This window comes from Macaca nemestrina, chromosome 12 (assembly GCF_043159975.1).
Source record: "Macaca nemestrina isolate mMacNem1 chromosome 12, mMacNem.hap1, whole genome shotgun sequence".
In the NCBI taxonomy this organism is placed as follows: Eukaryota; Metazoa; Chordata; class Mammalia; order Primates; family Cercopithecidae; genus Macaca; species Macaca nemestrina.
This window is the reverse complement of record NC_092136.1, coordinates 69,000,772-69,028,269: the sequence shown is the minus strand read 5'-3', so window position 1 is coordinate 69,028,269 and position 27,498 is coordinate 69,000,772. Positions and strand designations below refer to the sequence as shown.

Here is a 27,498-nt window from a genome sequence, read left to right as displayed (position 1 = left end):
ATCATCAATCCAGAACATTTTAAACAATTAAGAAATTGCTTAATTTCAAAAAAACTGAATGTTATCTACAAAGATGGAGATAAAATGCCTAAATATTTAAAAACTTGTATACAAATTAAATGTTTGACTTATAGTGATATTATTAATACTATTATTTCAACTAACAATAAGTGCATAGAGTGAAAGTATTGTATGCTGACTGTGCCATATATATTAGCTTGTTTAAGCTTCAAGCATGCTTACAGGGCTAGATATTGTAACCCTGCTCTACAGATGGAGAAATCATGAGCCAGACACAAAGTGACTGAATCAGGGTTTCCCTGAGGCAGTATGATGTAATAGCCTGCAATGCTACTTCTTAAGCATACTGCTCTGAAATCTAAAACTTCAAGACATAAAATCTGGTAATGTATACCACTAAAATATTTACTAATATGCTGAATTGAGGCATGGGAGGATGGAGTTGGAAGAGAGGATGTACACCCAATATTAATTAGAGAAGAGCAAGACCTGAAGTATTAGAGTGGTTCCAAGTTAAGGGACCCCTTTTATTAATCCCTCAGTGAGATGTCATGGGACCACCCTGAAGACTCAATGTCTCTCACAATAGACAATATTACTCTCTTGTAACTAGTGACTACTGTATAGCATATAAGGCTCTTTTGTACATGTTTTTATATTCACTACCCTTAATTTTTATTATAGATATTATCATCCCCATTTTATATATTTAAAAGGTCAAGCTCCAATATTTAGTCCACTAGAAAGTAGAGATGGGGGATTTAATGCCAATTCTGTAGATTCCATTCTATCCCACAGCTTAATACCTTCAGCTTTTTCATCTCCAATAAGTTTTCCCCATGTCATGTGTTTTAATTGTTTCCAGCAAGGAGTTCGATGTTTCCTTCATATAGTAAGAGAGATATGATTTACTTTTCTCTATAATTTTTTTTCTAACACAGAGATTTTGAATAACCTCCCATCCTGAGGTGTGGAGGTTTCCTCACAGATACATCTTGATATACAGAGGTCTCTCCCTCTCTCGACAGGTATATTTATCTTGAGTGATGTAAAGAGATCCAGATTGCCTTCCCAGGTGGGGTTACAGAAGGCATCCACACTTCTGCTATCATAGATTAAAGTTATATGATGGATTAAGCTTTTGGGACCATCATGAACTTTTCAAGAAGTCATCATTTTTGCAGTTTTAGAAACATAGTCTGTAGGGTTCCATACTCCTGTCCATTATGCCACACACACAGTAAACATGGGTTAAGTATACTCCAATATGTGAATTGGAAATTTGAGAGGAATTTTCCAAAGGACAGAACATTGCTTACCATTAACAAGAATTCCAGTGGGGGAAAAAAAAACTTCTTTCCATTAACCTTTGTTATCATAAACTCATTTCTACTCCTTCCCCTCCATGTGTAAAAACCAGTGTGATTATCCAAGGGGTTGTGAAATGAACATGGAGAACTGAGCCCTTTTTAGAGATGTTTTATCTAGGTAAAACCTGATAATTCTATCCTCCAATGAAGAGAGGTATTTGATGTTGTTTGGAGTGGCAGGGATGGACATTTAGAGTCTTTATCTCTTGGGCAATTCTACACTAACTTTGAGGTAAAGTTACTCTTTAATTATTGTCCCTATCAGTCACTGAAAATTCACCATGCTCTAATCGGGATGTGTAGAATGTCGGATAGATTACAGTTTTTTTATGCCAGTATCTTTCCAACCATGTCTTTTTTATTTATTTATTTATTTTTATTTATTTATTTTTGAGATAGGGTGTGGCCCTGTCACCCAGGCTGGAGTGCAGTGGCACCATCTCGGCTCATTGCAACCTCCACCTCCCAGGCTCAAGATGTCCTCTGTCCTCAACCTCCTGAGTAGTTGGGACTACAGGCATGGACCACCACACCTGGCTAATTTTTGTATTTTTTGGAGAGACAGGGTTCTGCCATGTTGCCCAGGCTGGTCTCAAACTCCTGAGCTCAAACGATCTGCCTGCTTCACGGCCTTCCAAAGTGTTGGGATTACAGGTGTGAACCGCTGTGCCCCGCCTTATCTTCTTTTTTTTTTTTTTTTATTTTAATTATTATTATTATACTTTAAGTTGTAGGGTACATGTGCATAACGTGCAGGTTTGTTACATATGTATACTTGTGCCTTGTTGGTGTGCTGCACCCATCAACTCGTCATTTACATCAGGTATAACTCCCAATGCAATCCCTCCCCCCTCCCCCCTCCCCCCTCCCCCCTCCCCATGATAGGCCCCGGTGTGTGATGTTCCCCTTCCTGAGTCCGAGTCATCTCATTGTTCAGTTCCCACCTATGAGTGAGAACATGCGGTGTTTGGTTTTCTGTTCTTGTGATAGTTTGCTAAGAATGATGGTTTCCAGCTGCATCCATGTCCCTACAAAGGACACAAACTCATCCTTTTTGATGGCTGCATAGTATTCCATGGTGTATATGTGCCACATTTTCTTAATCCAAGCCTTATCTTCTTTAAATTACTCAGCCCTATCTTTTGCTAGAGAAATGGGAAACATTAACCATACATATGTACTTTGAAGTCATTATGGGAATTAGTTTAAATTGTGATAGTACAATTTGTTATATTATTTTATTTTAGTCATATACATATCTGTAAGTCATGTCTCCACACTCTCTTGTTGTATTGAAGACCAAATTGAACTAGTCATGGAATGGGAAAAGATAAATTACTTGGTTGATAGTACTAGGCAGATGAATTTACAGTCATTCTCAGTCAACAGTCTATTAATTTGAGGTTTTTCACCACAGGTTATGTTTGTGTCATTTGCCTAAGCCAAAGTCCTCAGACTCCAGACACGAGAGAATGTTCAGCAGCAGTCAATTCACCCCAGAATATTTTCTGCTGACTGGTTTCCCTGGTCTGGAGGAACAGTATCCCTGGTTCATCTTTTTATTCTGTTCCATATATCTTGTGGCCCTCATGGGCAACAGCCTGATCCTGACTGTGATCAAGAAAAACATCTCTCTGCACCAGCCAATGTACTTGTTCCTAGCTATGCTGGCCTTTGCAGAGCTTGGTGTCTCTGCCTCTACACTGCCCACTGTGCTGGGCATCTTCCTTTTTAGTGCCAAAAAGATCTGCTTTGCAGCCTGCCTTTTGCAGATGTTCTCCATACATTTGTTTTCCATCATGGAGTCAGGAGTTCTGCTGGCCATGTCTGTGGACCGCTTTGTGGCCATCTACAACCCACTGCAGTACACTGCTATCCTGACCTTGCCCCGTATTGCTGGTACTGGTGCTACCCTTGGACTGAAGAGTGTGATGCTCATGTTCCCATTGCCCTTTCTCCTGAAGCGTCTGCTTTTCTGTGGCAACATCACCCTCTCTCACTCCTATTGTCTGCACCCAGATTTAATTCAGCTGCCCTGTGGGGCCACTCGTCCCAACAGCATTCTGGGGCTCTGTATCATCACTTTCACTTTTGGACTGGACTCACGGCTCCTCACAGTCTCCTATGTGCTGATTCTCTACACGGTGCTGGGCATTACTTCTGGAGAGGGGCAGTGGAAAGCCCTCAACACATGTGTATCACACATCTGTGCAGTCCTTGTGTATTATGTGCCCATGATCAGTGTGGCTATACTGCACCTGCTGTTTGCCTCCTCCTGGCCAGTGTCTACTTCTGGTACCACCTGTGCTCAACCCCATAATCTATAGTGTTAAGACCAAGCAGATTCGCCAGGGGTTGATCCAACTCTTTCTTCAAAGAAAATAATAATGGAGTTAGGGTTGATGAGATGGTGTTCCTCAAGCCAATCAGTTTCATTACCAAAGGCAATCTAGGGAGGGAGAATGTGCTCATCGCCTTGTCAACGTTAAAGAGCATTGAAAATGCTGCATATCAGGAGAATCGTCTGAGCCCGGGAGGTGGAGGTTGCCGTGAGCCAAGATCATGCCACTGCCCTCCAGCCTGGGCAACACAGCGAGACTCTGTCTCAAAAAGATTTTAAAAATGCTGCATATTGATGAATGTGTGGGGAACACTTTCATAAGTTGCAATCTAAATTAGTCTTTTGTACATATGCTATTTAGTCCAGAAATTCCAAATCTTAGCACCGCACTAGTTTCATACTCTAACGTTTGTTGATGGTCACAGAGACTCAAATGAGAATTTTCACTTCAGAAATATTTGAAATAGAGCTAAAAAAAAAACACAAAAAATTTAACAACTAGCAATTATTATATAAATAAGTAAATAAACTAGAATTTATCTGTACTATGGAATATGCTTTAGTGGTTTAAAAACGATATAGATTAATAGGTGTCCAAGGCTTAAATAGCAAATTATTGAATTATATTTATGTGACTTATATATGTATGTGTATAGAAATACCTACGACAATGATTTTTTGTAAGATTGTTTAAGCACATAATAACTAATTTGTTTATGCATGCAAAAACAGACCAAAAATTAATAAAAATAAAGGTTCTTTTGGAGAATTCTTTGATGGTGAAGAGAAAAACAAAAGGAATTCTCATTAACCTGTATTTAAAACTTTTCAAAAATCATACATTCAATACTATCTTTTGTAATTAAAATTTTATATTTTATTATGGGTTTATATATGTGTGTTACAGATATTTATCTGTGTGTTACAGATATATGTGTATGTTACAGATATACATACATATATGTGTGTATATCTCCATATATACATATATATCTGTAACACACACATATATGTAATACATACACATCTATATATGCACAATAAAATATAAAATTTTAATAACAGAAGGCTTTAATAGGTTTTCAGTATATATTGAAAACTTTGGAAAATTAGAAGAAAGCTAGGTATTGAGAGCAAAACCCTATACCTGAGAACATACACTGAGAATAAGCCCAGAGGGAAGAATTTTAGAAATTAGCAATTTATATCTACAGGAATGCTGGCTTTGGGAAATAACACTAACTCCTCCTGCTAAGACCTTATGGAAAGAACTTATTGTAGATAGCCTTTGAGATGAAGAAGTGGAGGGCAGGGAAGATATGTTGTTCATAATAGATATCCTTAATCACTTGAGAATTTAAAATTTGAGGTTTCACAAATTGTACTGAATTGAATCCACTGTAACACAACAGACTGAATGTTAGTAGGATAAGATAGGAGGGGCAAATTTTTTGAGAGCCTTGTTTTCCTTGGATTTGCAGGGGCCTGAATTTACAAGTGTCCCTGTCTCCCTCCTAGTAGTCTTCAATGTCTCTGAAGACTAGATTGTCCCTCCATCTCCATTCCATTATGCATTCTAACAATACTTTTTGCTTGTCTCATATCACATGATATCTGTATTAAGATAATTATCTGCATACTGCCTTTTCTTGTCTTGTCTTGCCTTTTTTTCACTGCATACACCAATTGACCTCTATAGTGCCTAAATCAGTCTAGGTACTCAATAAATATTTGGGAAATGAAGAAATGAATTACTGAGTGTATAAATCCAGGCAGGCCTACTTCCCCAGACCCTTGTGTTTATTTCATAAAAGTCTAATATTAACCATTAACCTCTTCTATTGTGTCCATTAACCCCACTTGATGATACTGTGGGTATCCCTTATTCTTTCTCTCCCCTCTGTTTCTATGATGACTACAATTTTATTTTCATTCTCTGACTTCTTCTGGTTCACATTTTAAGGATATCCTCAAAACCTTAGAAGAGTCTCCTAGAAAATATTAAACTCTAAAGTTCTCAGTAACACAGATTGTCTTAATACAAACCTCATCCTCAGGGTCAGTACCTGTGCTAGGGTTAAACATTCCCAGTGACAGATGGGAGACTTTTAGAAAAACATGTGCACGTTTTAATGTTAACCATTATATAGAAAATCTATAGTAATAGTTTAGGTGTGGTATGAGTTGAAAGAGTACATTTGGAAAAAAGTTTGAAACTAGAAAGAGGATGTGCGAGGCTGTTGCCAAAGTTACAATGGTTTGAATATAATAATTTATACAATCTTTGTATCTCTATGAAGTGTATTGTTCACATTATAAAGGAAGTGGTAAGTCATGAAAATAGACTCGAATTCACATATCTATAACTTTAAATTCCTCACCCTAAAATGACTTGATACTTCCCTCAAAATTTAATAGAGACAAATTCAGACTGAAGATTTGAATATGGGTTCCCTTCTCCTTACAGAGTTTTATATTATTTTAACAAGTTTTTCATACATGTAGTTTCTTTTTCCTATGGGAATATCTCCCTGTTGCTCATAATTCTACTTCTTTCCTTCATAAGCACATCAATTCTGCCTAGTAATCATCCTCTCTTCCATCTTCATCCCACCCACTAGTATCTCTCCGTAGGGGAGAGAATCTGATAACTGGTAACACTCCAGCTCTTTTCTCTTTTTCTCAGGCTTATTGAAATTCAGGTTAGCATTTCATGATGTAAATGTGTTTTACCCTGCACAAAATAGGGAGCTTCTGAAAGGGATAGGAATAAAAATTTTGTCTGTCTTTCCGTTCTGTAACCTACAATCTATTTGTACCATCCCCTACCTTATAGATGTAATTTTATTTTTTGTTATTTTTTTTATTTTTTTTTCAAATGGATATTTGTTTTTTATTATTTTTCTTTTTTTTAAATTTATTTATTATTATTATACTTTAAGTTGTAGGGTACATGTGCATAACGTGCACGTTTGTTACATATGTATACTTGTGCCATGTTAGTGTGCTGCACCCATCACCTTGTCATTTACATCAGGTATAACTCCCAATGCAATCCCTCCCCCCTCCCGCTTCCCCATGACAGGCCCCTGTGTGTGATGTTCCCCTTCCTGAGTCCAAGCGATCTCATTGTTCAGTTCCCAACTATGAGTGACAACATGCGGTGTTTGGTTTTCTGTTCTTGTGATAGATTGCTAAGAATGATGGTTTCCAGCTGCATCCATGTCCCTACAAAGGACACAAACTCATCCTTTTTGATGGCTGCATAGTATTCCATGGTGTATATGTGCCACATTTTCTTAATCCAATCTGTCACTGATGGACATTTGGGTTGATTCCAAGTCTTTGCTGTTGCGAATAGTGCTGCAATAAACATACGTGTGCATGTGTCTTTATAGCAGCATAATTTATAATCCTTTGGGTATATACCCAGTAATGGGATGGCTGGGTCATATGGTACATCTAATTCTAGATCCTTGAGGAATCGCCATACTGTTTTCCATAATGGTTGAACTAGTTTACAATCCCACCAAGAGTGTAAAAGTGTTCCTATTTCTCCACATCCTTTCCAGCACCTGTTGTTTCCTGACTTTTTAATGATCGCCATTCTAACTGGTGTGAGATGGTATCTCATTGTGGTTTTGATTTGCATTTCTCTGATGGCCAGTGATGATGAGCATTTTTTCATGTGTCTGTTGGCTGTATGAATGTCTTCTTTTGAGAAATGTCTGTTCATATCCTTTGCCCACTGTTTGATGGGGTTGTTTGTTTTTTTCTTGTAAATTTGTTTGAGTTCTATGTAGGTTCTGGATATTAGCCCTTTGTCAGATGAGTAGATTGCAAAAATTTTCTCCCATTCTGTAGGTTGCCTGTTCACTCTGATGGTAGTTTCTTTTGCTGTGCAGAAGCTCTTTAGTTTAATGAGATCCCATTTGTCAATTTTGGCTTTTGCTGCCGTTGCTTTTGGTGTTATAGACATGAAGTCTTTGCCCATGCCTATGTCCTGAATGGTACTACCTAGGTTTTCCTCTAGGATTTTTATGGTATTAGGTCTAACATTTAAGTCTCTAATCCATCTTGAATTAATTTTCATATAAGGAGTAAGGAAAGGATCCAGTTTCAACTTTCTACTTATGGCTAGCCAATTTTCCCAGCACCATTTATTAAATAGGGAATCCTTTCCCCATTTCTTGTTTCTCTCAGGTTTGTCAAAGATCAGATGGCTGTAGATGTGTGGTATTATTTCTGAGGACTCTGTTCTGTTCCATTGGTCTATATCTCTGTTTTGGTACCAGTACCATGCTGTTTTGGTTACTGTAGCCTTGTAGTAGAGTTTGAAGTCAGGTAGCGTGATGCCTCCAGCTTTGTTCTTTTGACTTAGGATTGTCTTGGAGATGCGGGCTCTTTTCTGGTTCCATATGAACTTTAAAGCAGTTTTTTCCAATTCTGTGAAGAAACTCATTGGTAGCTTGATGGGGATGGCATTGAATCTATAAATTACCTTGGGCAGTATGGCCATTTTCACGATATTGATTCTTCCTATCCATGAGCATGGTATGTTCTTCCATTTGTTTGTGTCCTCTTTTATTTCACTGAGCAGTGGTTTGTAGTTCTCCTTGAAGAGGTCCTTTACATCCCTTGTAAGTTGGATTCCTAGGTATTTGATTCTCTTTGAAGCAATTGTGAATGGAAGTTCATTCCTGATTTGGCTCTCTGTTTGTCTGTTACTGGTGTATAAGAATGCTTGTTATTTTTGCACATTAATTTTGTATCCTGAGACTTTGCTGAAGTTGCTTATCAGCTTAAGGAGATTTTGGGCTGAGACAATGGGGTTTTCTAAATATACAATCATGTCATCTGCAAAGAGGGACAATTTGACTTCTTCTTTTCCTAACTGAATACCCTTGATTTCTTTCTCTTGCCTAATTGCCCTAGCCAGAACTTCCAACACTATGTTGAATAGGAGTGGTGAGAGAGGGCATCCCTGTCTTGTGCCAGTTTTCAAAGGGATTTTTTCCAGTTTTTGCCCATTCAGTATGATATTGGCTGTGGGTTTGTCATAAATAGCTCTTATGATTTTGAGGTACGTTCCATCAATACTGAATTTATTGAGCGTTTTTAGCATGAAGGGCTGTTGAATTTTGTCAAAAGCCTTTTCTGCATCTATTGAGATAATCATGTGGTTCTTGTCTTTGGTTCTGTTTATATGCTGGATTATGTTTATTGATTTGCGAATGTTGAACCAGCCTTGCATCCCAGGGATGAAGCCCACGTGATCATGGTGGATAAGCTTTTTCATGTGTTGCTGAATCCGGTTTGCCAGTATTTTATTGAGGATTTTTGCATCGATGTTCATCAGGGATATTGGTCTAAAATTCTCTTTTTTTGTTGTGTCTCTGCCAGGCTTTGGTATCAGGATGATGTTGGCCTCATAAAATGAGTTAGAGAGGATTCCCTCTTTTTCTATTGATTGGAATAGTTTCAGAAGGAATGGTACCAACTCCTCCTTGTACCTCTGGTAGAATTCAGCTGTGAATCCATCTGGTCCTGGACTTTTTTTGGTTGGTAGGCTATTAATTATTGCCTCAATTTCAGAGCCTGCTATTGGCCTATTCAGGGATTCAACTTCTTCTTGGTTTAGTCTTGGAAGAGTGTAAGTGTCCAGGAAATTATCCATTTCTTCTAGATTTTCCAGTTTATTTGCGTAGAGGTGTTTATAGTATTCTCTGATGGTAGTTTGTATTTCTGTGGGGTCGGTGGTGATATCCCCTTTATCATTTTTAATTGCGTCGATTTGATTCTTCTCTCTTTTCTTCTTTATTAGTCTTGCTAGTGGTCTGTCAATTTTGTTGATCTTTTCAAAAAACCAACTCCTGGATTCATTGATTTTTTGGAGAGTTTTTTGTGTCTCTATCTCCTTCAGTTCTGCTCTGATCTTAGTTATTTCTTGCCTTCTGCTAGCTTTCGAATGTGTTTGCTCTTTCTTCTCTAGTTCTTTTAATTGCGATGTTAGAGTGTCAATTTTAGATCTTTCCTGCTTTCTCTTGTGGTAATTTAGTGCTATAAATTTCCCTCTACACACTGCTTTAAATGTGTCCCAGAGATTCTGGTATGTTGTATCTTTGTCCTCATTGGTTTCAAAGGACATCTTTATTTCTGCCTTCATTTCGTTAGGTACCCAGTAGTCATTCAGGAGCAGGTTGTTCAGTTTCCATGTAGTTGAGCGGTTTTGATTGAGTTTCTTAGTCCTGAGTTCTAGTTTGATTGCACTGTGGTCTGAGAGACAGTTTGTTATAATTTCTGTTCTTGTACATTTGCTGAGGAGTGCTTTACTTCCAATTACGTGGTCGATTTTGGAGTAAGTACGATGTGGTGCTGAGAAGAATGTATATTCTGTTGATTTGGGGTGGAGAGTTCTATAGATGTCTATTAGGTCTGCTTGCTGCAGAGATGAGTTCAATTCCTGGATATCCTTGTTAACTTTTTGTCTCGTTGATCTGTCTAATGTTGACAGTGGAGTGTTGAAGTCTCCCATTATTATTGTATGGGAGTCTAAGTCTCTTTGTAAGTCTCTAAGGACTTGCTTTATGAATCTGAGTGCTCCTGTTTTGGGTGCATATATATTTAGGATAGTTAGCTCTTCCTGTTGAATTGATCCCTTTACCATTATGTAATGGCCTTCTTTGTCTCTTTTGATCTTTGATGGTTTAAAGTCTGTTTTATCAGAGACTAGTATTGCAACCCCTGCTTTTTTTGGTTCTCCATTTGCTTGATAAATCTTCCTCTATCCCTTTATTTTGAGCCTATGTATGTCTCTGCATGTGAGATGGGTCTCCTGAATACAGCAGACTGATAGGTCTTGACTCTTTATCCAGTTTGCCAGTCTGTGTCTTTTAATTGGAGCATTTAGTCCATTTACATTTAAGGTTAAGATTGTTATGTGTGAACTTGATCCTGCCATTATGATATTAACTGGTTATTTTGCTCGTTAGTTGATGTAGTTTCTTCCTAGCCTCGATGGTCTTTACATTTTGGCATGTTTTTGCAATCGCTGGTACCGGTTGTTCCTTTCCATGTTTAGTGCTTCCTTCAGGGTGTCTTGTAAGGCAGGCCTAGTGGTGACAAAATCTCTAAGCATTTGCTTATTTGTAAAGGATTTTATTTCTCCTTCACTTATGAAACTTAGTTTGGCTGGATATGAAATTCTGGGTTTAAAATTCTTTTCTTTAAGAATGTTGAATATTGGCCCCCACTCTCTTCTGGCTTGGAGAGTTTCTGCTGAGAGATCTGCTGTCAGTCTGATGGGCTTCCCTTTGTGGGTAACCCGACCTTTCTCTCTGGCTGCCCTTAAGATTTTTTCCTTCATTTCAACTTTGGTGAATCTGGCAATTATGTGTCTTGGAGTTGCTCTTCTCGAGGAGTATCTTTGTGGCGTTCTCTGTATTTCCTGGATTTGAATGTTGGCCTGCCCTACTAGGTTGGGGAAGTTCTCCTGGATGATATCCTGAAGAGTGTTTTCCAACTTGGTTCCATTTTCCCCCTCACTTTCCGGCACCCCAATCAGACGTAGATTTGGTCTTTTTACATAATCCCATACTTCTTGCAGGCTTTGTTCATTTCTTTTTCTTTTTTTTTCTTTTGGTTTCTCTTCTCGCTTCATTTCATTCATTTGATCCTCAATCGCAGATACTCTTTCTTCCAGTTGATCGAGTCGGTTACTGAAGCTTGTGCATTTTTCACGTATTTCTCGTGTCATGGTTTTCATCTCTTTTATTTCGTTTGGGTCCTTCTCTGCATTAATTACTCTAGCCATCAATTCTTCCAGTTTTTTTTCAAGATTTTTAGTTTCTTTGCGCTGGGTACATAATTCCTCCTTTAGCTCTGAGAAATTTGATGGACTGAAGCCTTCTTCTCTCATCTCGTCAAAGTCATTCTCCGTCCAGCTTTGATCCGTTGCTGGCGATGAGCTGCGCTCCTTTGCCGGGGGAGATGCGCTCTTATTTTTTGAATTTCCAGCTTTTCTGCCCTGCTTTTTCCCCATCTTTGTGGTTTTATCTGCCTCTGGTCTTTGATGATGGTGATGTACTGATGGGGTTTTGGTGTAGGTGTCCTTCCTGTTTGATAGTTTTCCTTCTAACGGTCAGGACCCTCAGCTGTAGGTCTGTTGGAGATTGCTTGAGGTCCACTCCAGACCCTGTTTGCCTGGGTATCAGCAGCAGAGGCTGCAGAAGATAGAATATTTCTGAACAGCCAGTGTACCTGTCTGATTCTTGCTTTGGAAGCTTCCTCTCAGGGGTGTACTCCACCCTGTGAGGTGTGGGGTGTCAGACTGCCCCTAGTGGGGGATGTCTCCCAGTTAGGCTACTCAGGGGTCAGGGACCCACTTGAGCAGGGAGTCTGTCCCTTCTCAGATCTCAACCTCCGTGTTGGGAGATCCACTGCTCTCTTCAAAGCTGTCAGACAGAGTCGTTTGCATCTGCAGAGGTGTCTACTGTGTTTGTTATTGCCCTTTCCCCAGAGGTGGAGTCTACAGAGACAGGCAGGTTTCCTTGAGCTGCTGTGAGCTCCACCCAGTTCGAGCTTCCCAGCAGCTTTGTTTACCTACTTAAGCCTCAGCAATGGCAGGCGCCCCTCCCCCAGCCTCGCTGCTGCCTTGCAGGTAGATCACAGACTGCTGTGCTAGCAATGAGGGAGGCTCCGTGGGTGTGGGACCCTCCCCGCCAGGTGTGGGATATGATCTCCTGGTGTGCCTGTTTGCTTAAAGCGCAGTATTGGGGTGGGAGTTACCCGAGTTTCCAGGTGTTGTGTGTCTCAGTTCCCCTGGCTAGGAAAAGGGATTCCCTTCCCCCTTGCGCTTCCCAGGTGAGGCAATGCCTCGCCCTGCTTCAGCTCTCGCTGGTCGGGCTGCAGCATCTGACCAGCACCGATCGTCCGGCACTCCCCAGTGAGATGAACCCAGTACCTCAGTTGAAAATGCAGAAATCACCGGTCTTCTGTGTCGCTCGCGCTGGGAGTTGGAGACTGGAGCTGTTCCTATTCGGCCATCTTGCTCCGCCCCTAGATGTAATTTTAATCAGTGGCTCATAACCCAAATGATAACTTCATGCCTCTAATTTGTCTCAAATATCTGTTTATATGACTGTCTTGCAAAAATGGCTTTACCTCAATAAATTTGTGAGATCTCACCTGAGATATTCACGCAGGTGGATGTCCCAGTTGGAAGACAGCATGTCTGGATCTCCAGGCCTGTACACCATAATTTTCTTCACTTCACCTGGAGTGACCATGCCTATATAAATTCACATGCCTCATCCTGAATATTTCGCCATTCGGTGAGATTAAGGTTTTTCTCCCCACCTATTTACTGTGCCAGATAACTTTCTGTTTATCATACTGAGATCAGTATTGATTTTTTTTTTCTAGGTATTCTCTAGGTTCTCTTTCCCGCATGGGTTTAATTAATCTGATAGCCATTTTAGTGGATCACTTCTGGATATTTTATAACCCACTCTTTTGCAAAAACATCCCAACATTCCCTTGAATTGTTAAATAGACATTGCCTTTGGGACTCAGGGATTTGATGCTAATGTTCCTACTTACTTTAATGACAAGTATTTATATCCACTTCTGCAGTAGCATCTGTTACATAATCTTTATTATCACCTTCACCTACAGGCTGGACTCAGTGCTCACTGTGGTCCTTGCATACTCATTTTTTGCATGATGCTAGACATTGTGCCTACAGTAAAATGAAAAAAGGCCCTCCAAATGTTTGTTTATGCTCTTGTACTTAGTGTCGACAATCATTCTCTTCCAGTTGCACTACATTGAACAGCCTGTGCAGTCCCTGCACTTCTGAAGACTGTTATTTCCAATGCCTTCTTCTCTTTTCCTACCTGCAATCAATTCAATACCTAGAGCATAAAAATGCAAGAGAGATGAAAGAGGATTTGTGCTCACTGCCTTTCCATAAAAGTATTAACAAACATCAGATTAGCAAGGGACTTTGGACTATAGACTTCTGAATCACTCTGAGCTACATTGATGCCGCATCAGGTATTCAAGCCATTGCATGGTTTTATGCTGTTACTGCTAAGCTATGAGCCATATTGAATGGAGAATGAGTGAAAGGAAGAAGGTTCCCCCTCACACGAAAAAAAAGCAAATGAAGATATTAAAACAAAAGAGAAGGTGGAATGGAATAAAAATCTGAGCTAAGATTTTTCCAGGTAGAGAGAGCAGCATCCTTGACGTTAAACCCTTCAGAAACAAATCAAATATCTCTGGAGAAGTTGTTTGTCATGTTCCCATGAGGCTTTATGACACTATATATATATATAATTGGGTTTCCCGGGTCAACCTAGGCTAATAGCTAATAATCCTAGGTTAAACCCTTTCTCCTTTAAATATTCTACCTTACTCCACAAATTAGATGAATCCACAATGTTAATGTAGATTAATGTCAACAAAAGTAGATGTGGATTGTTTTTTACTACTGCATCAAGCTGTACTTGGGTTCTGTTTGTAATCAAAATTATTGTTTTTTAATACATTCCATCTATGAGTCAGGTCACTTCATGATTCTAATCTGAATCTGATATAATATAACATATAATTTATTTAAAACTGAAATTACACTAGACTCTTTGCCTATATGCAATTTAACGTTTCATTTTATTTTAAGTTCCAGTGTATATCTGCAGGATGTGCAGGTTTGTCACATCGGTAAATGTGTGCCGTGGTTTTTTGCTGTACCTTTCAATCATCTAGGTATTAAATTCAGTATGTATTAGCTATATTTCCTGATGCTCTCCCTCGCCTGACTCCCACCCCGACAGGCCCCAGTGTGTGTTGTTCCCATCCCTGTGTCCATGTGTCTCATTGTTCAGCTCCCACTTCTAAGTGAGAACATACGGTGTTTGCTTTTCAGTTCTTGGGTTAGTTTGTGGAGGATAATGGCTTCCATCTCCATTCATGTCCCAGCAAAGCACATTATCTCCTATTTTATGGCCGCATAGTATTCTGTGGTGAATATGTGCCACATTTTCCTTATCCAGTCTATGCCATTAATGGGCATTTGGGTTAATTCCACATCTTTGCTATTGTAAATAGTGCTGCAATGAACATACGCATGCATGTATCTTTATAATAGAATGATTTATATTCCTTTGGGTATATACCCAGTAGTGAGATTGCTGGGTCAAATGGTATTTCTAGTTCTAGGTCTTTGAGGAATCACTGCGCTGTCTTCCACAATGGTTGAACTAATTTACATTCCCACCAACACTGTAAAAGCTTTCTTATTTCTCCACAGCCTTGCCAGCATCTTTTGTTTCTTGGCTTTCTAATAATCGTCATTCTAACTGGTGTGAGATACTATCTCATTGTGGTTTTGATTTGCATTTCTCTAATGATCAGTGATGTTGGGCTTTATTTCATGTTTGTTGGCTGCAAAAAAAAAAAAGTCTTCTTTTGAGAATTATCTGTTCATGTCCTTTGCCCACTTTTTAATGGGGTTGTTTGTTATTTTTCTTGTAAATTTGTTTAAATTCCTTGTAGACTCTGGATATTAGACCTTTGTTAGATGGAGAGATTGCAAAATTTTTTATCATTCTGTAAATTGTCTGTTCACACTCATGATAGTTTCTGTTGCTGTGCAGAAGCTCTTTGGTTTAGTTAGATCCCATTTGTCAATTTTAGCTTTTATTGCAATTGCTTTTGATGTTTTCATCATGAAATCTTTGCCTATGCCTATGTCCCAAATTATATTGCCTAGATATTCTTCTAGAGTTTTTATAGTTTGGGGTTTTACATTTAAGTCTTTAATTCATTTTGGACTAATTTTTGTATAAGGGGTAAGGAAGAGATCCGGTTTCAATTTTCTGCATATGGCTAGCCAGTTCTCTCAGCATCATTTATTAAATAGGGAATCCTTTCCCTATTGGTTGTTTTTGTCAGGTTTGTCAAAGATCAGATGGTTGTAGATATGCCGTCTTAATTCTTAGCTCTCTATTCTGTTCCACTGTTCTATGTGTCTGTTTTTGTAACAGTACCATGCTGTTTTGGTGGCCTTATAGTATAGTTTGAAGTTGGGTAGAGTGATGCGTTCAGCTTTGTTCTTTTTGCTTAGGGTTGTCTTGGCTATACAGGCTCCAAAATGGTTCCACACGAATTTTAATAGTTTTTTTTTTTTCTAATTCTGTGATGAATGTCAATGGTAGTTTAATGTGAATGCATTGAATTTATCAATCACTTTGGGCAGAATGGCATTTTCATGATATTGATTCTTTCTATCCATGACCATGGAAGTTTGTAAATTTGTTTTTGTCCTCTCTGATTTCATTGAGCAGTGGTTTGTAGTTCTTGAAGAGGTCCTTCACTTCCCTTATTAGCTGTATTCCTAAGTATTTTATTCTCTTTGTAGCAATTGTGAATGAAAGTTCATTCATAATTTGGCTCTCTGCTTGTCTCTTGGTGTATAGGAATGCTTCTGATTTTTGCACATTGATTTTGTGTCCTGAGACTTTGTTGAAATTGCTTATCAGCTTAAGAAACTTTTGGGCTGAAACAATGGGTTTTTCTAGATATAGGATCATGTCATCTTCAAACAGAGACAATTAGACTTCCTCCCTTCCTTTGTGAATACCTTTATTTCTTTCTCTTGTCTGATTGCCCTGGTCAGAACTTCCAATACTATGTTTAATAGGAGTGGTGAGAGAGGTTATTCTTGTCTTGTGCTGGTTTCCAAGAGGAATGCTTCCAGCTTTTGCCTACTCAGTATGATACTGGCTGTGGATTTGTCAAAGATGACTTACTATTTTGAGGTATGTTCCTTCAATACCTAGTTTATTGAGAGTTTTTTTTTTTTTTTTAACATGAAGGCATGTTGAAGTTTATCAAAAGCCTTTTCTGCACCTATTGAGATAATCATGTGGTTTTTGTCTTTAGTTCTATTTATGCAATGAATTACATTTGTTGATTTGTGTATGTTGAACCAGCCTTGCATCCCAGGTATAAAGTCAACTTGATCATGGTGGATAAGCTTTTGATGTGCTGCTGGATTCGGTTTGCCAGTATTTTATTGAGGATTTTCTCATTGATGTTCATCAGGGATATTGGTTTGAAGTTTTCTTTTTTGTTGTATCTCTGCCAGGTATTGGTATCAGAATAATGCTGGCCTCATAAAATGAGTTAGAGAGGAGACCCTCCTCTTTGATTCTTTGGAATAATTGCAGAAGGAATGGCACTAGCTCCTCTTTGTACCTGCGGTAGAATTCAACTATAAATCCATCCAGTTTGGGACTTTCTTTGGTTGGTAGGGTGTTTATTACTGTCTCAGTGTTAGAACTCGTTACTGGTCTGTTCAGGCTTTCAACTTCTTCCTGGTTCAGTCTTGGGAGGATGTATGTTTCCAGGAATTTATCCATTTCTTCTAGATTCTCTAGTTGATTTGCATAGAAGTATCTATCTCTGACAGTTGTTTGTATTTCTGTGATGTCAGTGGTGATATTCCCTTTATCCTTTTTTATTGTGTCTATTTGATTCTTCTCTCTTTTCTTCTTCATTAGTCGAGTAGTGGGCTATTTTATTCATTTATTCAAAAAACAGGTCCTAGATTTGTGGATTTTGTAAAGGGTTTTTCATGTCTCTATCACCCTCAGTTCTGATCTGATCTTGGTTATTTCTTGTCTTCTGTTAGCTTTGGGATTTGATTGCTCTTGGTTTCTCTAGTTCTTTTTGCTGTGATGTTAGGATGTCGATTTGAGATCTTTGTAGCTTTATGATGTGGGCATTTAGTGCTATAAATTTCCCTCAACACTGTTTTAGCTACATCTCAGAGATTTTGGTATGTTGTCTCTTTGTTCTTATTAGTTTCAAAAAACTGCTTAATTTCTGCCTTAATTTTACTATTTTCGCAGGTGTCAGTCAGCAACAGGTTGTTCAATTTCCATTTAGTTGTGTAGTTTTGAGTGAATTTCTCTTTTTTTCACTTTAATTACTTATTTTATCAGTGCTTTTGTTCCAAATTCTTTTAGAAATATATACTAGATTTTTTTAAATTATACTTTAAGTTCTGGGGTACATGTGCACAACGTGCAGGTTTGTTACATATGTATACATGTGCCATGTTGGTGTGCTGCACCCATTAACTCGTCATTTACATTAGGTATATCTCCTAATGCTATCCCTCCCCCTTCCCCACACCTCATGACAGGCCCTGGTGTGTGCTGTTCCCCTTCCTGTGTCCAAGTGTTCTCATTGTTCACTTCTCATCTATGAGTGAGAAGATATGGTGTTTGGTTTTTTTGTCCTTGTGATAGTTTGCTGAGAATGATGGTTTCCAGCTTCATCCATGTCCCTACAAAGGGCATAAACTCATCCTTTTTATGGCTTCACGGTATTTCATGGGGTACATGTGCCACATTTTCTTAATTGAGTCTATTGATGGACATTTGGGTTGATTCCAAGTCTTTGTTATTGTGAATAGTGTCACAGTAAACATATGTGTGTATGTGTCTTTATAACAGCATGATGTGTAATCCTTTGGGTATATACCCAGTAACAGGATGGCTGGGTCAAATGGTATTTCTAGTTCTAGATCCCTGAGGAATCGCCACAATGTCTTCCAAAATGGTTGAACAAGTTTACAGCCGCACCAACAGTGTAAAAGTGTTCCTATTTCTCCACATCCTCTCCAGCACCTGTTGTTTCCTGACTTTTTAATGATTGCCATTCTAACCCATGTGAGATGGTATCTCATTGTGGTTTTGATTTGCATTTCTCTGATGGCAAGTGATGATGAGCATTTTTTCATTTGTCTGCTGGCTGCATAAATGTCTTCTTTTGAGAACTGTCTGTTCATATCCTTTGCCCACTTTTTGATGGGGTTGTTTTTTTCTTATAAGTTTGTTTGAGTTCTTTGTAGATTCTGGATATTAGACTTTGTCAGATGAGTAGATTGCAAAATTTTTCTCCCATTCTGTAGGTTGCCTGTTCACTCTGATGGTAGTTTCCTTTGCTGTGCAGAAGCTCTTTAGTTTAATTAGATCCCATTTGTGAATTCTGGCTTTTGTTGCCGTTGCTTTTGGTGTTTTACACATGAAGTTCTTGCCCATGCCTATGTTCTCAATGGTGTTGCCTAGGTTTTCTTCTAGGGTTTTTATGGTTTTTAAGTCTAACATTTAAGTCTTTAATCCATCTTGAATTAATTTTTGTATAAGGTGTAAGGAAGGGATCCAGTTTCAGCTTTCTACATAAGACTAGTCAGTTTTTCCAGCACCATTTATTAAATAGGGAATCCTTTCCCCATTTCTTGTTTTTGTCAGGTTTGTCAAAGATCAGATGGTTGTAGATGTGTGGTGTTATTTCCGAAGCCTCTGTTCTGTTCCATTGGTCTCTATTTCTGTTTTGGTACCAGTACCATGCTGTTTTGGTTACTGTAGCCTTGTAGTATAGTTTGAAGTCAGGTAGCATAATGCCTCCAGCTTTGTTCTTTTGGTTTAGGATTGTCTTGGCAATGTGGGCTCTTTTTTGGTTCCATATGAACTTTAAAGTAGTTTTTTCCAATTCTGTGAAGAAATTCATTGGTAGCTTGATGGGGATGGCATTGAATCTATAAATTACCTTGGGCAGTATGACCATTTTCACGATATTGATTCTTCCTACCCATGAGCATGGAATGTTCTTCCATTTGTTTGTGTCCTCTTTTATTTTGTTGAGCAGTGGTTTGTAGTTGTCCTTGAAGAGGTCCTTCACATCCCTTGTAAATTGGATTCCTAGGTATTTTATTCTATTTGAAGCAACTGTGAATGGGAGTTCACTCATGATTTGGCTCTCTGTTTGTCTGTTATTGGTGTGTAAGAATACTTGTGATTTTTGCACATTGATTTTGTATCCTGAGACTTTGCTGAAGTTGCTTATCAGCTTAAGGAGATTTTGGGCTGAGACCATGGGGTTTTCCAAATGTACAATCATGCCATCTGCAAACAGGGACAATTTGACTTCCTCTTTTCCCTATAGAATACCCTTTATTTTTTTCTCCTGCCTGATTGCCCTGGCCAGAACTTCCAACACTATGTTGAATAGGAGTGTTGAGAGAGGACCTCCATGTTTCATGCCAGTTTTCAAAGGGAATGCTTCCAGTTTTTGCCCATTCAGTATGATATTGGCTGTGTGTTTGTCATAAATGGCTCTGATTATTTTGAGATACATCCCATCAATACCTAATTTATTGAGAGTTTTTAGTATGAAGGGCTGTAGAATTTTGTCAGAGGCCTTTTCTGTATCTATTGAGATAATCATGTGGTTTTTGTCTTTGGTTCCGTTTATATGCTGGATTACATTTGTTGATTTGTGTATGTTGAACCATCCCAGGGATGAAGCCCACCTGATCATGGTGAATAAGCTTTTTGATGTGCTGCTGGATTCGGTTTGCCAGTATTTTATTGAGGATTTTTGCATTGAAGTTCATCAGGGCTATTGGTCTAAAATTATCTTTTTTTGTTGTGTCTCTGCCAGGCTTTGGTATCAGGATGATTCTGGCCTCATAAAATGAGCTAGGGAGGATTCCCTCCTTTTCTATTGATTGGAATAGTTTCAGAAGGAATGGTACCAGCTCCTCCTTGTACCTCTAGTAGAATTTGGCTGTGAATCCCTCTGGTCCTGGACTTTTTGGTTGTTAGGCTATTAACTGTGTATGTGTACTGGAATTTATCCCTTTCTTCTAGGTTTTCTAGTTTATTTGCGTAGAGATTTTTATACCATTCTCTGATGGTAGTTTGTATTTCTGTGGGGTCGATGGTGATATCCCCTTTATCGTTTTTGATTGCATCTATTTGATTCTTCTCTCTTTTCTTCTTTATTAGTCTTGCTAGTGGTCTGTCAATTTTGTTGATCTTTTCAAAAAATCAACTCCTGGATTCATTGACTTTTTGAAGGGTTTTTTTGTGTCTCTATCTCCTTCAGTTCTGCTCTGATCTTAGTTATTTCTTGCCTTCTGCTGGCTTTTGAAGTGTTTGCTCTTCCTTCTCTAGTTGTTTTAATTGTGATGTTAGGATGTCCATTTTAGATCTTTCCTGCTTTCTCTTGTGGGCATTTAGTGCTATAAATTTCTCTCTACACACTGCTTTAAATGTGTCCCAGAGATTCTGGTATGTTCAGTCTTTGTTCTCATTGGTTTCAAAGAACATCTTTATTTCTGCCTTCATTTCGTTATGTACTCAGTAGTCATTCAGGAGAAGGCTGTTCAGTTTCCATGTAGTTGAACAGTTTTGATAGAGTTTCTTAATCCTGAGTTCTAGTTTGATTGCACTGTGGTCTGAGAGACAGTTTGTTATAATTTCTGTTCTTTTATATTTGCTGAGGAGTGCTTTACTTCCAATTATGTGGTCAATTTGGGAATAAGTGTGATGTGGTTGTGAGAAGAATGTATATTCTGTTGATTTGGGGTGGAGAATTCTGTAGATGTCTATTAGGTCTGCTTGGTGCAGAGCTGAGTTCAATTCCTGGATATCCTTGTTAACTTTCTGTCTTGTTGATCTGTCTAATGTTGACAGTGGGGTGTTAAAGTCCCCCATTATTATTGTGTGGGACTCTAAGTCTCTTTGTAAGTCTCTAGGGACTTGCTTTATGAATCTGGGTGCTCCTGCATTGGGTGCATATATATTTAGGATAGTTCGCTTTTCTTGTTGAATTGATTCCTTTACCATTATGTAACGGCCTTCTTTGTCTTTTTTGATCTTTGTTGGTTTAAAGTCTGTTTTTTCAGAGATTAGGATTGCAACCCCTGCCTTCTTTTTGTTTTCCATTTTCTTGGTAGATCTTTCTCCATTCCTTTATTTTGAGCCTACGTGTGTCTCTGCACGTGAGATGGGTCTCCTGAATACAACACATGGATGGGTCTTGACCCTTTATCCAATTTGCCAGTCTGTGTCTTTCAATTGGAGCAGTTAGCCCATTTACATTTAAGGTTAATATTGTTATGTGTGAACTTGATCCTGTCATTATGATGTTAGCTGGTTATTTTGCTTGTTAGTTGATGCAGTTCTTCCTAGCATCAGTGGTCTTTACGTTCTGGCATATTTTTGCAGTGGTTGGTACCAGTCGTTCCTTTCCATGTTTAGTGCTTCCTTCAGGATCTCTTGTAGGGCAGGCCTGGTGGTGACAAAATCTCTCAGCATTTGCTTGTCTGTAAAGGATTTTATTTCTCCTTCACTTATGAAGCTTAATTGGCTGGATATGAAATTCTGGGTTGTAAATTCTTTTCTTCAAGAATGTTGAATATTGGCCCCCACTCTCTTGTGGCTTGGAGAGTTTCTGCTGAGAGATACACTCTTAGTCTGAAGGGCTTCCCTCTGTGGGTAACCCAACCTTTCTCTTTGACTGCCCTTAACATTTTTTCCTTCATTTCAACTTTGGTGAATCTGACAATTATGTGTCTTGGAGTTGCTCTTCTCAAGGAGTATCTTTGTGGTGTTCACTGTAGTTCCTGAATTTGAATGTTGGCCTGCCTTGCTAGGTTGGGGAAGTTCTCCTGGAGAATATCCTGCAGAGTGTTTTCCAACTTGGTTCCATTCTCCCCATCTCTTTCAGGTACACCAATCAGATGTAGATTTGGTCTTTTCACATAGTCCCATATTTCTTGGAGGCTTTGTTTGTTTCTTTTTACTCTTTTTTCTTTAAACTTCTCTTCTTGCTTCATTTCATTCATTTGATCTTCAATCACTGATACTCTTTCTTCCAGTCGATCAAATCGGCTACTGAAGCTTGTGCATTCATCACGTAGTTCTCATGCCATGGTTTTCAGCTCCATCAGGTCATTTAAAGACTTCTCTACACTGGTATTCTAGCTAGCCATTCATTTAATCTTTTTTCAAGGTTTTTAGCTTCTTTGCAATGGGTTCGAACTTCCTCCTTTAGCTTGGAGAAGTTTGATCATCTGAAGCCTTTTTCTCTCAACTTGTCAAAGTCATTCTCTGTCCAGCTTTTTTCCATTGCTGGCAACGAGCTGCATTCCTTTGGAGGGGGAGAGGCACTCTGATTTTTAGAATTTTCAGCTTTTCTCCTGTTTTTTTCTCCATCTTTGTGGTTTTATCTACCTTTGGTCTTTGATGATGGTGATATACAGATGGGGTTTTGGTGTGGATGTCCTTTTTGTTTGTTAGTTTGCCTTCTAACAGTCAGGACCCTCAGTTGCAGGTCTGGTGGAGTTTGCTGGAGGTCCACTGCAGACCCTGTTGCCTGGGTATCAGCAGCAGAGGCTGCAGAACAGCGAATATTGCTGAACAGCAAATGTTGCTGCCTGACTGTTCCTCTGGAAGCTTCATCTCAGAGAGGTACCCAGCCATGTGAGGTGTCAGTCTGCCCCTACTGGGGAGTGCCTCCCAGTTAGGTTTCTCGGGGTTCAGGGACCCACTTGAGGAGGCAGTCTGTCTGTTCTCAGATCTCAAGCTCCGTGCTGGGAAAACCACTACTCTCTTCAAAACTGTCAGACAGGGACATTTAAGTCTGCAGAGGTTTCTGTTGCCTTTTGTTTAGCTATGCCCCACTCCCGGAAGTGAAGTCTACAGAGCAGGCAGACCTCCTTGAGCTGCAGTGGGCTCCACCCAGTTCGAGCTTCCCAGCTGCTTTGTTTACCTACTCAAGCCTCAGCAATGGCAGGCACCCCTCCCCCAGCCTCACTGCCACCTTGCATTCAGATCTCAGACTGCTGTGCTAGCAATGAGTGAGGCTCTGTGGGTGTGGGACCCTCCGAGCCAGGTGTGGGATATAATCTCCAGGTGTGCCATTTGCTAAGACCATTGGAAAAGCACATATTAGGGTGGGAGTGACCCAGTTTTCCAGGTGCCATCTGTCACAGCTTCCCTTGGCTAGAAAAGGGAGTTCTCTGATCCTTTGCACTTCCCAGGTGAGGCGATGCCTCACCCTGCTTCAGCTCACACTCGGTGGGCTGCACCCCCGTCTTGCACCCACTGTCTGACAAGCCCCAGTGAGATGAACCTAGTACCTCAGTTGGAAATGCAGAAATTTACCCGCCTTCTGCCTCACTCACGCTTGGAGCTGTAGACTGGAGCTGTTCCTATTCGGCCATCTTGGAACCTATATCTTGAGTGAGTGTCTTAGTTTTGAGTTCAAATTTGATTGTACTGTAGTCTGAGAAACTATTTGTTATGATTTCAGATCTTTTGCATTTGCTGAGGAGTGTTTTACTTCCAATTATGAGATCAATTTTAGAGAAAGTGCCATGTGCAGAAGTTGCAGTGAGCTGAGACCATGTCACTGCACTGCAGCCTGGGCAATAAAGCAAGACTCCATCTCAGAAAAAAAAAAAAAAAAAGAATAAGTGCCATGTGGCACCAAGAAGAATGTGTAGTCTGTTGTCCATTGTTCTTGGGTGGAGAGTTCTGTAGTTAGCTATTAGGTCCCCTTGGTCCAAAGCTGGGTTCAAGTCCTAAATATCTTTGTTAATTTTCTGTCTTGATCTGTCTAATATTGACAGCGGGGTGTTAAAGTCTCCCACTATTATTGTGTGGGAGTCTAAGTCTCTTTGTAGGTCTCTAGGAACTTATTTTATGAACCTGGGTGCTCCTGTATTGGGTGCATATATATTTAGGATAGTTAGCTCTTTTGTTGAATTGATCCCTTTACCATTATGTAATGCCCTTCTTTGTCTTTTTTTATCTTTGTTAGTTTAAAGTCTGTTTTGTCAGAAACTAGGAATGCAACCCCTGCTTTTTCTGCTTTTCATTTGCTTAGGAAATTTTCTTCCATTCCTTTATTTTGCACTGTGTGTGTTTTTGCATGTGAGATGGGTCTCTTGAATACAGCACACTAATGGGTCTTGACTCTTTATCCAGCTTGTCATTCTATGTCTTTTAATTGGGGCATTTAGCCCATTTACATTTAAGGTTAATATTGTTATGTGTGAATTTGATCCTGTCATCATGATGCTAGCTGGTTATTTTGCAGACTTGTTAATGTAGTTGCTTCATAGTGTCATTGGTCTGTGTACTTCAGTAGGCTTTTGTAGTGGGTGGTAAAAGTTTTTTTTTTCCTTTCCATATTTAGTGCTTACTTGAGGAGATCTTGCACAGCAGAACTGGTGGTGACAAATTCCCTCAGAATTTGCTTTTCTGAAAAGGATTTTATTTCTCCTTTGCTTATAAAGTTTAGATTGACTGGATAAGAAATTTTAGATTGGAAATTCTTTTCTTTAAGAATGTTGAATATTGTTTCCAAATCTCTTCTGTCTTGTAGGGGTTCTGCTGAGAGGTCCACTGTTAGTCTGATAAGCTTCCCTTAGTTGGCAACCTGGCCTTTCTCTCTGGCTGCCCCTAATATTTTTTTCTTCATTTCAACCTTGTGGAATCTGATGATTATGTGTCTTGGGGTTAATCTTCTCATGGAGTATCTTACTGGGGTTTTTTGGATTTCCTGAATTTGAATGTTGGCCTGCATGGTTAGGTTGGGGAAGTTCTCCTGGATCACATCCTGAAGTATGTTTTCCAACTTGGTTCCATTCTCCCCATCTCTTTCACATACCCCAGTCAGTCATAGGTTTGTTCTTTTTCATAATCCCATAGTTCTCAGAGGTTTGGTTTGTTCCTTTTCATTCTTTATTGTCTAAACTTGTCTCCCTGTCTTATTTCAGTAAGATAGTCTTCAGGTTCTGAGATTTCTTTCTCTGCTTGGTCTATTCAGCTATTGACACTTGTGGTTGTATTGTTAAGTTATCATGTTGTATTTTTCAGCTCCATCAGGTCATTTATGTTTCTCTCTAAACTGATTATTCTGGTTAACAGCTTTCAGTAATGTTTTATCATAGTTCTTAGCTTCTTTGCATTAGGACAGCACGTACTCCTTTAGCTCCGCAAAGTTCATTATTACCCACCTTCTGAAGCCTACTTCTGTCAGTTCATCTATCTCAACACAGTTCTGTGCCCTTGCTGGAGAGGTGTTGCAATCATTTGGAGGAGAAGAGGATCTCTGGCTCTTTGAGTTTTCAGCATTTTTACATTGGTTCTCATCTTCATGAGCTTATCTATCTTTGATCTTTGAGGCTGCTGACACTGGGATGGGGTTTTGTGGTGTCTTTTTTGTTGATGTTGTTGCCGTTTTCTGTTTGTTTTTCCTTTAACAATCAAGCCCCCTTCTATAGAGCTGCTGCAATTTGCTGGGGGTCCACTCAAACCCTATTCATTTGGGCCCCTCCTGCACCTGGAGGTGTCACCACTGGAGACCACAGACCAGAAAAAGATGGCTGCTGCTCCTTCCTCTAGGAGCTCCATCCCAGAGGGGCACCAACCTAATGTCAGTGGGAACATTCCTGTGTAAAGTGTCTGTTGACCCTAGATGGAGGGCGTCTTACCTAGTCAGAAGGCACAAGATCCAGGACCTGCTTAATGAAGCAGTCTGGCTGACCCTTGGTAGATCCAGTGTGGTGCCCTCTTGTCTGGACTGCCCTGACTCTTCAGAGCCCTGAATCCCTCTTGTGTGGACTGCCGTGACTCTTCAGAGCCAGGAGGCAGGAAAGACTAAGTCTGCTGATCCATGAAGACTCCAGCTGCCCCTCCCTCCAGAGACTCTGTCTCAGGGAAATCAGAGTTCTATCCATAAACCTCTGGTTGGAGTTCCTAATATTCCTTTTTTTTTTTTTTTTTTTTTTTTTTTTAAGACAGAGTTTCACTCTTGTTGCCTAGGCTGGAGTGCAATAGCAAGATCTTGGCTCACTGCAACCTCTACCTCCTGGGTTCAAGCAATTCTCCTGCCTCAGCCTCCCAAGTAGCTGGGATTACAGGTGCCTGCCACCACACCCAGCTAATTTTTTGTATTTTTAGTAGAGACTGGGTATCACCATGTTGGCCAGGCTGGTCTTGAACTCCTGACCTCAGGTGATCTGCCCATCTCAGCCTCCCAAAATGTTGAGAGTACAGGTGTGAGCCACCGCACCCAGCTCGAGTTGCTGATATTCTTACAGGCAGGCCTTGCTTGGTGATGAGGGATGAATCTGGGATCCACCTAAAGAAGGAGTCTGGCTGTGATCTGTCACAGCTGCTGTGCTGCGCTGTGGAGAATTTTTCTTGGTTCAAATCATCCAGTCTTCCCAGCACTGGCAGGGGAAAACAGCCAACTACTGCTGCAGTGATGGCAGACACCCCTCCCTCCAGGAACGTGGTTTTTTTAGGCAGTGTCCAGCCTGCTTCCACTAGCCACAGCCTGAGTGGCTGCCAAGAGTCTGCACAGCTCTGTGCTTGTGTCCCAAGGCCCTGGTGGCATGGGCTCACAAGGGGATCTCCTGATCCACAGGTTGCACAGGTGTGTGGAAAAAGCATGATTTCCCCGGTGGGGGAGCACAATCCCCTTCTCCCTTGGCTGGGGGTGGCAGCTCCCCTTCCCCCCTCTGGCTACTGGGTGGGCTGTCACTCCACCCTATTTTCCTTGCTCTCTGTGGGTCAAACCAACCACCTAGTCAGTCCCAGTGAGAGAACCGGGATACCTCAGTTGAAGGTGCAGGATTCACTCACTATTTTCATTCTCAGTGGAACCCACTAATCAGCCATCTTGGCCCCTCCCTCAAACATTTCTTAAATTTTTTTTTAAATTATTGATCTTGGAGATAAAGACTTGGGGAAAATTAGTTTTCAAGTGTGATAGAGAATGTTTCCATTTAATATTAAAATTTTCTTCTTTTGCAAAAAAAAAATACATGCAACTGTCATACTAAGTATATTTCAGTTAGATATAGAAAACATGGTTTTTGTTTTAATT

The 27,498-nt window shown here is 39.8% G+C and overlaps 1 pseudogene; it reads left to right on the top strand.

Moving 5' to 3' along the window:
• Positions 1-2,863: 2,863 nt before the first annotated feature.
• Positions 2,864-3,711, top strand: LOC105468614 (olfactory receptor 51I1-like; annotated as a pseudogene).
• Positions 3,712-27,498: the final 23,787 nt, after the last annotated feature.